Raw genomic sequence first — 11946 nt, forward strand, 5'->3', positions numbered from 1 at the left:
ACGCCGTGATAAAAAATTTTTTGACACCTTGTACAAAGGTGTATATCAACGTAAGTGTACCTGTATGTCTATATTCGAGGTTATTTATCTATTCAAGATAGCAAAGTAAAAATACTATATAGAGGATTTAATTAATGTGTATATCAACGTATGTATCACTATATATAATACAATAATATTCTCGATATACGTACATGCGTCATAGAAGGTCGTTCGGGGAAAAATGTTCATGACACCGATACAAAAGTACCATATGGAGGATTTAATTAATGTGTGGATCAACGTATATATCATTATATGTAATTATATCATTATTATCAATATTATATATAATTATTATATTGTTATTATCATTATATGTAATTATATCATTATATGTGCATTTGGCAAATATTATTTGACATCTGGAAGCGACATGTTATTTATCTATTCAAGATAGCAAAGTAGAAATAGCATATAGAGGATTTAATTAATGTGTGGATCAACGTATGTATCACTATATGTAACAATAATATTGACTGTATATGTACGTGTGTAATAAAAGATTTCCGGTTTACAATGTTTACGATACTGATATAAAAATACCATATAGAGGATTTAATTAACGTGTATATCTACGTATATATCATTATATGTAACAGTAACATTATGTGCATATGCGTATAATATTGGTTAAATGCGTTAAAGTGAAATGTTATTTACCTATTCAAGATAGCAAAGTAAACATACCATATAGAGGATTTACTACTGTTAACACTCGGTATTCTCGTATTCAAAGTATTTAACCAAATAATTTGGGAATCCAGCGGACGAGCTTGTATTTAATATGATTATATTTAATATAACAACTTTACTCAATATACGCGTAGGATTTTAAATGTCATGAGGGTTGCAGTGGACTCAATTTTAATGTACCACACTTATACGTTAAACGTTTTGCTCATTGGTGACCTTATCTTAATCTTTTTCTTCTGCTATGCGAGTGACAGTAAGTTTGATAGTAATCGGAACACGCGATTTCTTTAAAACACAATCTTATTTTCCGCCCGACGAACACGATACGAGACGAGAGAATGATTTATGAACACGATTTTCGAGTGATTCTTTTCGACAACTATTAAGCTTCATTTATAGCAATAGTCACTACCATAATCATGGTCAATCGTGGATGACGCAGTTACGCATTAATTCACTTTAACAATCCTGAATAATGGTTAATATCATACTGTAAATGTACACGTTAAAATTACGCTAATGACAGTTGCCTCGTACAATTTGTTCATTTACTTTGCAACAAAAAGAACGCATCTGCAAGCGTGTTAATCGGATAACGACGAACTTCATTTCGCAAACACAGTTGAAAAGTAGCAGCGTTGTGTCCGTACTCTTTAATATCCCATTATATGGAAGTTAACGACCGGAAAATACCCGGCTCGACTACTTGAAGGAAGTAGCTCATGAGCAAGTCTTTTGTATCCTCGCAATGGTATAATTCCTGTAACGTCTCGTTCTCGGAGGATTTATTTCGTTGATTTGTACTTGTTTATTGCTTTTGTGTTTTCATGAATGGAGCATGTCGCATGCGAATCGTAATATGGTTTTAATGGCGTTTCGACTTCAATGATATCAGCGGCTGATTGCGCTTCCCGTAAGAAGCTTCCAATCATTATGTATTTTAGGAACAACAAATAAGGATATTTAGAGAACGAATTAATTATTCAATTGTTCGCGCAAGAAATACCTGTCTCTTTTTCGAAAGTTATAAATGCTGTTTTCAAAGAGTTCCTTAGCTCACCATAAACCAGATAAGAATCTTTGGTTCCATCTAGAAAAAGAAACCTTCAGATCAAACCGAAAGGGGTTCGGATTATATTTTCTAATCGTATTTGTATATTTCTTTTTACGGTCAGCTTGTCATCCACGTACAATCGAACAGAGAGTCCATTAATTATTTCCCTTCGACTTGTTTCAGGGGGAGCATCTCGGAAGCCATGCCGGCTGACGAGTTCGCTGGAAATCGAAACAGAAGCAAACCAAGACTGCAACCACCTTAACGAACCGCTATTATCACTGGCAAGGTCATCGGGCAGACCGGATCTAATCATGCTCACGCCGACCATGCTTCCTGTGCACTCGTTCCTCTTTCTTAACGACGTCAACCAGAAGATCGGGTGCTAAAAAATTCGAAATCGAGTTGATTGAAAATCTCAAGGAATATTAAAAAAAAAATACGAATAAACAATTTGATATAGAAATCATCCATTTTGGGCAAAGAAAAGAAACAATCAGAAAAAGGAATAACCACAGAAGCTCTGAATTTCATTGCTTCCTAATGGTACTTCCTTGGATATTTTTACATTCTGGAGGCGTGAACGAACTCTGAAAAACAGAAACGACTTCTATCGGATGATCGAAAGAACTACCTGGACACTGGATGCCATTTCCGGCATGTTTCTCCATGAAGAAGGTCAGCTTCAGTTTTTGCCACTTGTAGATAGAAGTTGAAGTGGCGGACGTCTTAACGAGGTTGCTAGAATGTCAAAGAAATAGATGAGGGAAATATTATGAAGATATATTTATGAATATCTAATTGAGCATTTAATTAAGAACTTAATCGAAAGACCAAAATAAGTTGGTTCTTGAGACCAAGTACCTATCTAAGTATAATAGTCTTTTGTACTTACGGTTTAGTAAGAGGACTCGAGTAAAACGATTATTCGTTAAAAGGAACAATAGAATAATCATGCCTCCGCAGACGGTGGTCTCTGCTTTCATGCCTCATCGCGGAGAATCTCAGCGAAAAAAGTGTCCCGAAGCGTGAGCTGAAAGGTGGCTATGTAGGCTGCCTAGTGAATGCCGTCGCCATGGTGGAGCTGGCGTATAGCAACTCCCTAAGTCCAGGAACCTAATCCTGCGTCAGAAAGACAAAATTCGCTGCGGAGAAAAGTAAACAAAAATATATATATAGGGAAGAAGAGACAAAGATTAAAGATCGTTAAGAATTAAAGGTAATTTAATGATAAAAGGGAGAAAGAATTGTGTAAAAATTCTACTGGGAAAGAAAAGAAAGAAGAAGCCTCCAACGAGAAAGACGTGCTCAGAAGCGAGTCCCGCGTAGCGCCATGTAGAGGAGCAGGAAGAAGCGCAGTCCTCCACTTAATTTAATCGTTTTACATAAAACATTTCAATCTTTTTTCTTCTAAATACTTTACCTATATTTCATCTGGCTGAATATTCCATATTTTTAAAGCTTGTTGATAATTACAAATGCGTAATTATCATTCTGAAGCTAGAAATTTGAAATAAAATTGCTCTGCGCGAAAGGAAATAAATCAACGTTTTATATATAGCTGTTAAAATGATATAATAAGTTTCAGTAAAATAGCTTCACTAAAATTTGTGACTTTTTTCCTTTTCTATTTTTTTTTTTTTTTTTGATTTTATGTGTTCAAGGGCGAACGTTCCCTCTCATTTCTTGTAAAGGGCTGACGATTCAGTGGATGGTCCGGGTAAATTTAAATTGTAAATGAACGCATTGCTGGTTTCAAGTAAAAGCCTGGATAAGAGCGGATATGGTATGAGAGTCTGTCGTGGAAAGGGGAACAGGCCGCTTTTATTTGTAAAGTTTGAATCTCCTCGATATTGAAGATGTTGAAGCTGCAAGTATGTATTTCATTTTAATCCATTCGAGATCGAGATTTAATTGTAAGACGATACCTAGGTGTCGGTACGATCTGAATGTTTAGTTGGAATGATTCTGTGTTTTACTCTCTCCAGGGTATCCTTTTCATACTTTGATTTTAAATCGATGGCAATCTTAAATAGTATGCCTCATATTTTTAAAATATAAAATTATATACTATGTTATTCTATAATGTATTATGTACAGTTATATATATATATATATATGTAGTATCGTGGACGAAAGGCCTGGAAAATATCGGGCGAACTATGAACAATGTCGCGAGAGCCGAGGCGCCGTCGGGCCCATCAATGTGTCATCGGTCTTTTCAAGTGCATAGTTTCGTGGAAAAGACCTACGTGACCCTGGCTACGAGCGTCTGCAGAACACGTGTGCGGTGGGCCTAGGAAAAAGGCAATAGAATGGGACAACGGCCAGAGATGGTCAGTCGAGAAACAGAGCGGGAGTCGAGAAACAGAGTGCGAGTCGAGAAACAGAGCGCGAGTCGAGCGGAGACGGAGGTTGCGAGTGGCGTTGCCGAGAGAGTGTGGATTGCGCTGTGTTCTGTACGTTTGGTATGAATAGTTCAAGTTAAGCCACAATCGTCTTTTCTGTCTGATTAACATCTCTATTGTCCACTTTTTGCAAACATATTACATCACGATATTACATATTTTTGGGGGCTCGTCCGGGATTGGACAAGACAGAAAACGAAACGGTTTAACAGAGCTATTCGAGCCAGTTGTGAATTTACCGGTACGCGGTGCGGTAAAAGACGATATCGTTGACTGTTTAAGTTTGTGTAGTGTGAAAAATGGCAAACGTCGAGGACGAACGATTGTCGGGTGAAGAGGGTTCGACGCTGGAGGAGCTGAGGAATAAGCTCGCGCGAATGAACCTCCCTATATCGGGTGCGAGGTCAGTGCTGATTGCAAGGCTGAATCGGGCGTGTAGGGCTGGACAATCGTATCGTAAGGGATCGACGGGCGGTGAAGAGCTAACCGGTCAACGAGATTTAGAAAGTGTACAGAGAGCTGAGCGTGATTGCAACGAAGATGAGGATGTTGAGAAAATGAATACGAAGGAGTTGAAGGAGCGCCTCGCTAGTTTGGGTTTAAAAACGACGGGAAGAAAAGTAGAATTACGCGCACGGCTACGAGCGGCCATGGATGGTAATGACATATCGTCGGAAGAAGAAAGCGACGACGAAAGTGAGGATGAAGATGACAAGAAAAACGCAAGAGGATACAAGAGAGATACGCGAAGGGTGCATCAGGACCGTGACGAATGTTGTCGAAGGGCATGTGTTGGTTCGACACTGAGTTTTAGAGACGTCGAAGATGCATTAGAGTCGTTTAGTGGCAACAGAGGTGAAAATGTCGAACGATGGTTCGAGTCGTTCGAGGAAGTCGCTGATACGTGCATGTGGTCGGATGGGCAGAAGGCAGTCTACGCAAGGAAGCTGCTGAAGGGATCAGCGAAAATATTTGCGAGCTTCGAGTGTCATGCCAGGACTTGGCATGAGTTGAAGAGGGGGCTAGTGAAAGAATTTTCGAGGAAAGTCAACAGTAGGCAAGTACATCAGAAACTTGAAGAAACAAAAAAGGAGAGTGACGAAGCATGTTTGGCTTACATGTACCGCATGCTCGAAATAGCCAGCCATGTGGACATGGAGGAGGAAGCAAAGGTGGAATACATAGTTGATGGAATAATAGACGACGAGAACAATAAGGCTGTATTGTATGGCGCTACGTCAATCAAAGAGTTGAGGAAGAGGTTAGTGATGTACGAAGAGCAGAAGAGTCGCAGAGCAAAGTCGATTGTGAAGCCGGCTAAAACCCAGAAGAACGGGAAGCCCAGTCAATCTGTAGATGCAATGAAGAAAAGAAGATGCTTCATTTGCGGTAGTGAGGATCATCTAAGTGTTAAGTGTCCGGAGAGGGGAGAAGGTGTTAGGTGTTTCGAGTGCAGCGGATTTGGACATATTGCAGCGAGGTGTACGGCACGACCGAAAGAGACTTGCGTAGTGTCAAGATCCGAAAAGGGGAAGTATGTGAAGGAAGTGGCGATAGATAATTGTAGGTTTGTGGCACTAGTGGATACGGGTAGTGATCTCACGTTCATTCGATCAGACGAGTATGCGAGGTTAGGGTCACCACCGCTAGGTAAATGCAAGCTTAAGTTCGACGGTGTTGGTTCCGCTGGCAATGAGACCTGGGGTGAATTCACCAAGGTAATGACGGTTGATGGGTGTAAACTGCCAATCACTTTGCACGTTGTATCAAACAAAATATTGACGAAGCACGGCCTGTTGTTAGGCACTGATTTTCTGGATCAGGTAGAGTTACGGGTTAAACGAGGCGAAGTGACTTTCTTGCGGCTTGACGAACAGACTAACAAAGACGTGTCGGATGTGTTTAGAGTTAACGTGGTAGAACAGACTGACGAAACAGACCTGACACACGTACGGGAACCACATTATCGTGAAGCGATTCGAGATATCGTTAGGGGGTATAGGCCGGAGAAGAAGCGAGACGTCGGAATAACCGCAAAAGTAGTTTTGGAAAGCGACAAGCCGGTAGCGCGAAGACCGCGAAGACTGGCGCCGTCGGAAAGATGGAGAAGAGAATGATTAGGTGGAAGCGTGGACAAACGAGGGTGTCATCAAATCGTCAGACCTGGAGTATGCGAGTCCGATAGGTGTAGTTAGAAAGAAAGATTTGTGTGTGCGTGTGGCTACATGGGCCTTGTTACTAGGCGAGATTAAGTATCAGGCGTGTCATCGGCCGGGGAAAAGTATGCAGCATGTAGATGCTCCGAGTAGGAACCCCCTGCCGAGCACTATGTATGTAACGGTGAGTGAAGACGGGCTGATTGCACGGTTGAGAAGGGCACAGGACAAGGACATCGAAGTCCGTAGGATTTTGGACGCCGCAACGTGCAGCCAGGCCGATGGGCAGGTAGTAAGAAACAATATTTTGTATAAGGAGTGTAAGGACGATGTGCTAATAGTAGTATCGAAGGCGATGCGGGCTCAAGTAGTCAGGCAAGCGCACGAGCGTGGGCATTTCGAGGTTACCAAAACAGAAGCTATGGTCAAGAAGGACTTCTGGTTCAGGGGGTTACGCGAAAAGGTCGAACACGTGGTATCCAACTGCCTTGACTGTAGCCTAACCGAACGAAACATAGGCAAGCTAGAAGGGAACCTGCGAAATTACAAGAAAAGAAGAAAGCGTGCGAAGCAGTACCGAAGGAAGGACCCGCACACACCTCGATTTTATGAAACCTTGGGTCCTAAACGCCGAAAGTGACGCATCTGATGACAGCGAGATAGAAGGCAACATCTGAGGGCAGATGTTATTGCAGGATGGCCGAATGTAGTATCGTGGACGAAAGGCCTGGAAAATATCGGGCGAACTATGAACAATGTCGCGAGAGCCGAGGCGCCGTCGGGCCCATCAATGTGTCATCGGTCTTTTCAAGTGCATAGTTTCGTGGAAAAGACCTACGTGACCCTGGCTACGAGCGTCTGCAGAACACGTGTGCGGTGGGCCTAGGAAAAAGGCAATAGAATGGGACAACGGCCAGAGAGGGTCAGTCGAGGAACAGAGCGGGAGTCGAGAAACAGAGTGCGAGTCGAGAAACAGAGCGCGAGTCGAGCGGAGACGGAGGTTGCGAGTGGCGTTGCCGAGAGAGTGTGGATTGCGCTGTGTTCTGTACGTTTGGTATGAATAGTTCAAGTTAAGCCACAATCGTCTTTTCTGTCTGATTAACATCTCTATTGTCCACTTTTTGCAAACATATTACATCACGATATTACATATATATATATAATAATTCTATATTGAAGAAAATATGAAAATAACATGATATATACATTACTACATATGTAATTTCGACCAATTGCGGGGAGACGTAATCGCGAGGAGAGACGTCAACGGGGGTCGTAAATCCCCGTTACGACTGTAGCAGTCGACACCACGAATTGATCGATCCCCTGATTTCCGTTGAGATAATAAGAGGTGATTGAGTTTGTATAACCCTGTGATTCACAGAGTTATAAATTATATATGTCCAACACTTAGACTACACTGATGCCGAAATAAATAGTTAACAACTTGTCGCACGACGATGCGATAGATATGTGCGCTAGAGCAGGGCTCTTATACTGGAAATTAGTGTATTAATGGACTTAGCACTATGATGTATTTAGGAGAGAAGATGTATGTTCGACCACACCGAGAACCGACAAAGATTTGCGGGAAGTATGCGACTCTCGCGCTATGTGCAGACTGCCGCGTTAGGCGTTAGTTTTTAGACTGACTGTCGCTCTTTTTTTAATACGGAAGAAAAGTTCGGCGTGGGTGTGCCCCTGTGCCTAAAGAACGCGGATTCGTTGTTCCCAATTTCGTTAGGAAAAGTGAGGGTAACGAACCGAGGTGTCGATTGGTCATGACCTGCATTACTGCTCGAAGGGATGAGTAGGGAGTCTCCTACCATCGTGGTGGATAGATGACTGTGTGCGTGAGAAAACCTAGCTTGTTTTATTACAGGGCTATTCGGATTTTCCTCATGGGTGCATACCCGCTTTCTCCGTGTTTTAAGTGCGACTAATAAACCCAAGGACCTCTCTAAAAAACCAGATGTGCGTCGAAAATACTTTTAGGCTTAAGAAATTCTTCAGGACAAACGGATTGACGACACATGGCGAAACAATACAGGAAAGTGAAAGTTATGGTGGGCCCTTAGGTTTATTGAGGGTCGAAGTGACGTTACGCAGGTCGGTTGTTGTCCGGTCGCGCGGGCTGGCGTGCAGATGTTTTAGGCGGCGTAACAACATAAGTTATATATATGTCGGAGATGAAAGGAAAGCCGAAGCCCTTCCTTGGAAATTTTGGGAACATCCTCTAGTACCTTAGCCTAGATTTTATTATAGTTGTAATTGTTTAAGATTTGTAATAAGCGAGATTGGGTTCGAGGTGACAATCGGTCGCTGAACGTAGCCACGGTCACGGGATGGATGTTTTATCTAACGGAGGTCTGGAGTGGTTGTATGTGTTTTCCGAGAAGTGTGGTTGTGGCGGCATGCGGCCTCGAGAGCGGGCCGAGCCACGTGTGATGTTGCCTCGGAGGTGCCGATGCAATGGGACATACATTGTATTTAGTAACCAAAACTCCAGGCAGAAACTGCCTAGCAACGGCGTTTGGAACTCTCTCGATGCTTCCAACGAGTGTGCCTAGCAACGGCGTTTGGAACCTTCTCGATGCTTCCAAACGGGGATAGAAAACAAAATGCAATCGTACAGGGAGAAAAATCTCCACGAGGCTGGCATTCTTGCGATTGCCTTGGAGAGTGATACATCGAGCGTTTTCGACGATCGCATTTGCGTCCAAGTTAGTTTCGCTTAGTAAGGAGTTATCCCGGTGACCGTGGATTCGTTTGAACTCAAACATTGCTAATAGTATTATTTAATTTAATTATTCGTAGATCGTATTATTCATTAGGCTTAGTGTTTGTTAGACTTATTATTAGTTGTACTTATTATTTGTTAAGCTTAGTGATAGACCTGTATATACGTGTAAATAAAATCTCGGCTTTGTGAAACGATGGCTAGTCCACATGAAGAGTCGTCGCGCGCCCACAATTCGAATCCCGATCCGACATCAGAAGTGGGATCAGTACCGTTTAAAGTGCTACAAGAGCAAATGGACCTTGTGCGCGAGTTAATTCAGACGCTAGCGCACAAAGCGGGGGAGCAACGACCGAGTACGGAATCTAAGGATGCAACGTTACCACGTTTTGACCCCGAAGGCGCGGGCGCCGATCCATCCGCGTGGTGCTCTCATGCTGATCTGATTTTGAAAGACCACCCGATGCAAGAGAGTGCGTTACTTTCCGCTCTAAATCGCGCCCTAAGGGGTTCTGCTGCGCATTGGCTTTCACAAATGGTACGCGGTGGAAAGCTTACCTGGCCAACGTTCAAGGAACAATTTCTTTCGCGTTTTGGTGGCAGAGAGACAGCCGCTTCGGCGTTAATAAGGATATCCAGAGAACGACCGTCGGAGACTGAATCTCCGGGAGCGTACGGTAGTCGCCTCCGCTCCATGCTGCAGATGAAGTTGCAAGATCTAACGATGCCCGAAGTGATCAATGCCCTCGCCCTTTATATGCTGAGTTCACAAGATCGACGCTTTCGGCGACTAACGCTCGCGAATAATATCAGGACGGAGGACCAATTTCATGATGAAATGAGGATTCTCCCTTACAACGATCAGCCGACATTTTCGCCAAGAAATTCACTAACGGAACCTGAAGCTAAACGCAGCAGGCTATCAGTTCCTCGGATTAAGTGCTACCGCTGTGGTGCTCACGGGCATAGGAGAACGGAGTGTCGCCTGCAAACACAAACGGGGAAGGAGCAGGATATACGAAACCCGAAGGAAAAACGACCAGCCGCATCGTCGAAGGTGACCTGCTTCAAATGCCACGAGGAGGGACATATCGCGCCTAATTGCCCATCATCGCGGAAAAGAAACTACGATTCCATTGACGAACGCCGGATCGACTCCTGTGTAGTAGAAGCTCCGGCTGGTAGATTAAGCCATCTGGGTGAGTCGTATCCATTTTACTTTGATTCTGGGGCCGAGTGTTCGTTAATCAAAGAGTCCCTAGCCTCGAAATTTTCGGGTAAAAGAATAACCGATGTGGTAGCGATGCGGGGGATCGGGAATACTTGTGTTAAGAGTACACTTCAGATTTTGTCCACTGTTCGTATTAACGATCTTACATTGGAGATAGTTTTTCATGTCCTTGCTGACGATTACCTAAAATACGACATCATGATTGGTCGCGAGATTTTGAGCCAGGGATTCGACGTAAATATCGCGCAAGATAGCCTTGTTATTTGTAAAACAAAGGTCGTTAACGCTTGTGGTAAAGTCGCGGAAGATGCGGTCAACATTAACGAGGTTGACACTGATGTGATCGGTAACTATAAAGATCGATTAATCTCTGTTCTCGAAAAATTTAAAGAATCATTCATTACGGGTTTCCCGCGTACTCGCGTCAGTACGGGCCAGTTGGAAATACGGCTAATCGATCCCAACGTCACCGTGCAGAGAAGCCCTTACAGGCTTAGCGTGGAAGAGCGAAGAATAGTACGCGAGAGGATAGACGAGTTAATTAAAGCACAAATTGTAAAACCTAGTAATTCGCCGTTCGCGAGCCCTATAATACTCGTGAAGAAGAAGGATGGCTCAGACAGATTGTGCGTAGATTTTCGAGCGCTGAATAAAAATACGGTCGCGGATCGGTATCCCTTACCCCTTATTGCTGACCAAATCGCGAGATTGCAGAGTGCGAGGTACTTCATTAGCCTGGACATGGCTAGCGGATTTCACCAGATCCCCATTCACCCTAACTCGACGGAATATACTGCGTTCGTTACCCCCGACGGTCAATACGAATACGTGACGATGCCGTTTGGGTTGAAAAATGCACCAGCCGTTTTCCAGAGAGCCATTTTCAAGGCCTTAGGCGACCTCGCTTATTCGTATGTCGTTGTTTATTTGGACGACGTTCTAATAATCGCCGACTCAATAGATCAAGCTCTAGAAAGGTTGCACACTGTACTAAACACTCTCGTAAACGCCGGATTTTCTTTCAATTTCGCTAAATGTTCTTTTCTGAAGACGTCGGTACTTTATTTGGGATATGTAATTCGTAACGGAGAAGTTCGTCCAAACCCGGGAAAAATACAAGCTTTGAATTCTTTACCTGCACCGTCGACCGTCACACAGCTTAGGCAGTTTATAGGTTTGGCCTCTTACTTCCGAAAATTTATTCCTAAATTTTCGCAAGTGATGAAACCCTTGTACGCACTCACTTCTAGTAACAAGCACATAACTTGGACGGACAGGCACGAAAAGATAAGACAACAGATAATTTCCGTTCTGACCGACGCGCCGGTGTTAATGATATTTGATCCCAATCGTCCCATAGAGCTACATACCGACGCTAGTTCGGAGGGGTATGGAGCTATTTTAATGCATAGAGTCGAAAAGGAAAACAGAGTCATCGAATATTATAGTAAAAGGACCAGTCCCGCGGAATCTAGGTATCATTCGTACGAACTGGAGACACTAGCAGTAGTAAGCGCCGTTAAGCATTTCCGACACTACTTACATGGACGGAAATTCTTAGTAGTTACGGACTGTAATTCTTTGAAAGCCTCCAGCAACAAAGTAAACTTAAATGACCGGGT

At 43.2% G+C, this 11946-nt stretch overlaps 1 long non-coding RNA gene across 1 annotated transcript; it reads right to left on the bottom strand.

The window, feature by feature from the left end:
• Nucleotides 1-760: 760 nt before the first annotated feature.
• LOC117215500 lies at nucleotides 761-2173 on the bottom strand. Its single transcript, XR_004489132.1, has 2 exons — nucleotides 1927-2173; nucleotides 761-1825 (listed from the first exon to the last, which is right to left on the bottom strand). It is a non-coding gene; the product is annotated as an uncharacterized LOC117215500 (long non-coding RNA).
• Between the last annotated feature and the right edge of the window lie 9773 nt (nucleotides 2174-11946).

This window comes from Bombus bifarius, unplaced genomic scaffold, assembly GCF_011952205.1.
Source record: "Bombus bifarius isolate JDL3187 unplaced genomic scaffold, Bbif_JDL3187 scf7180000009676_frag, whole genome shotgun sequence".
Lineage (NCBI taxonomy): Eukaryota > Metazoa > Arthropoda > Insecta > Hymenoptera > Apidae > Bombus > Bombus bifarius.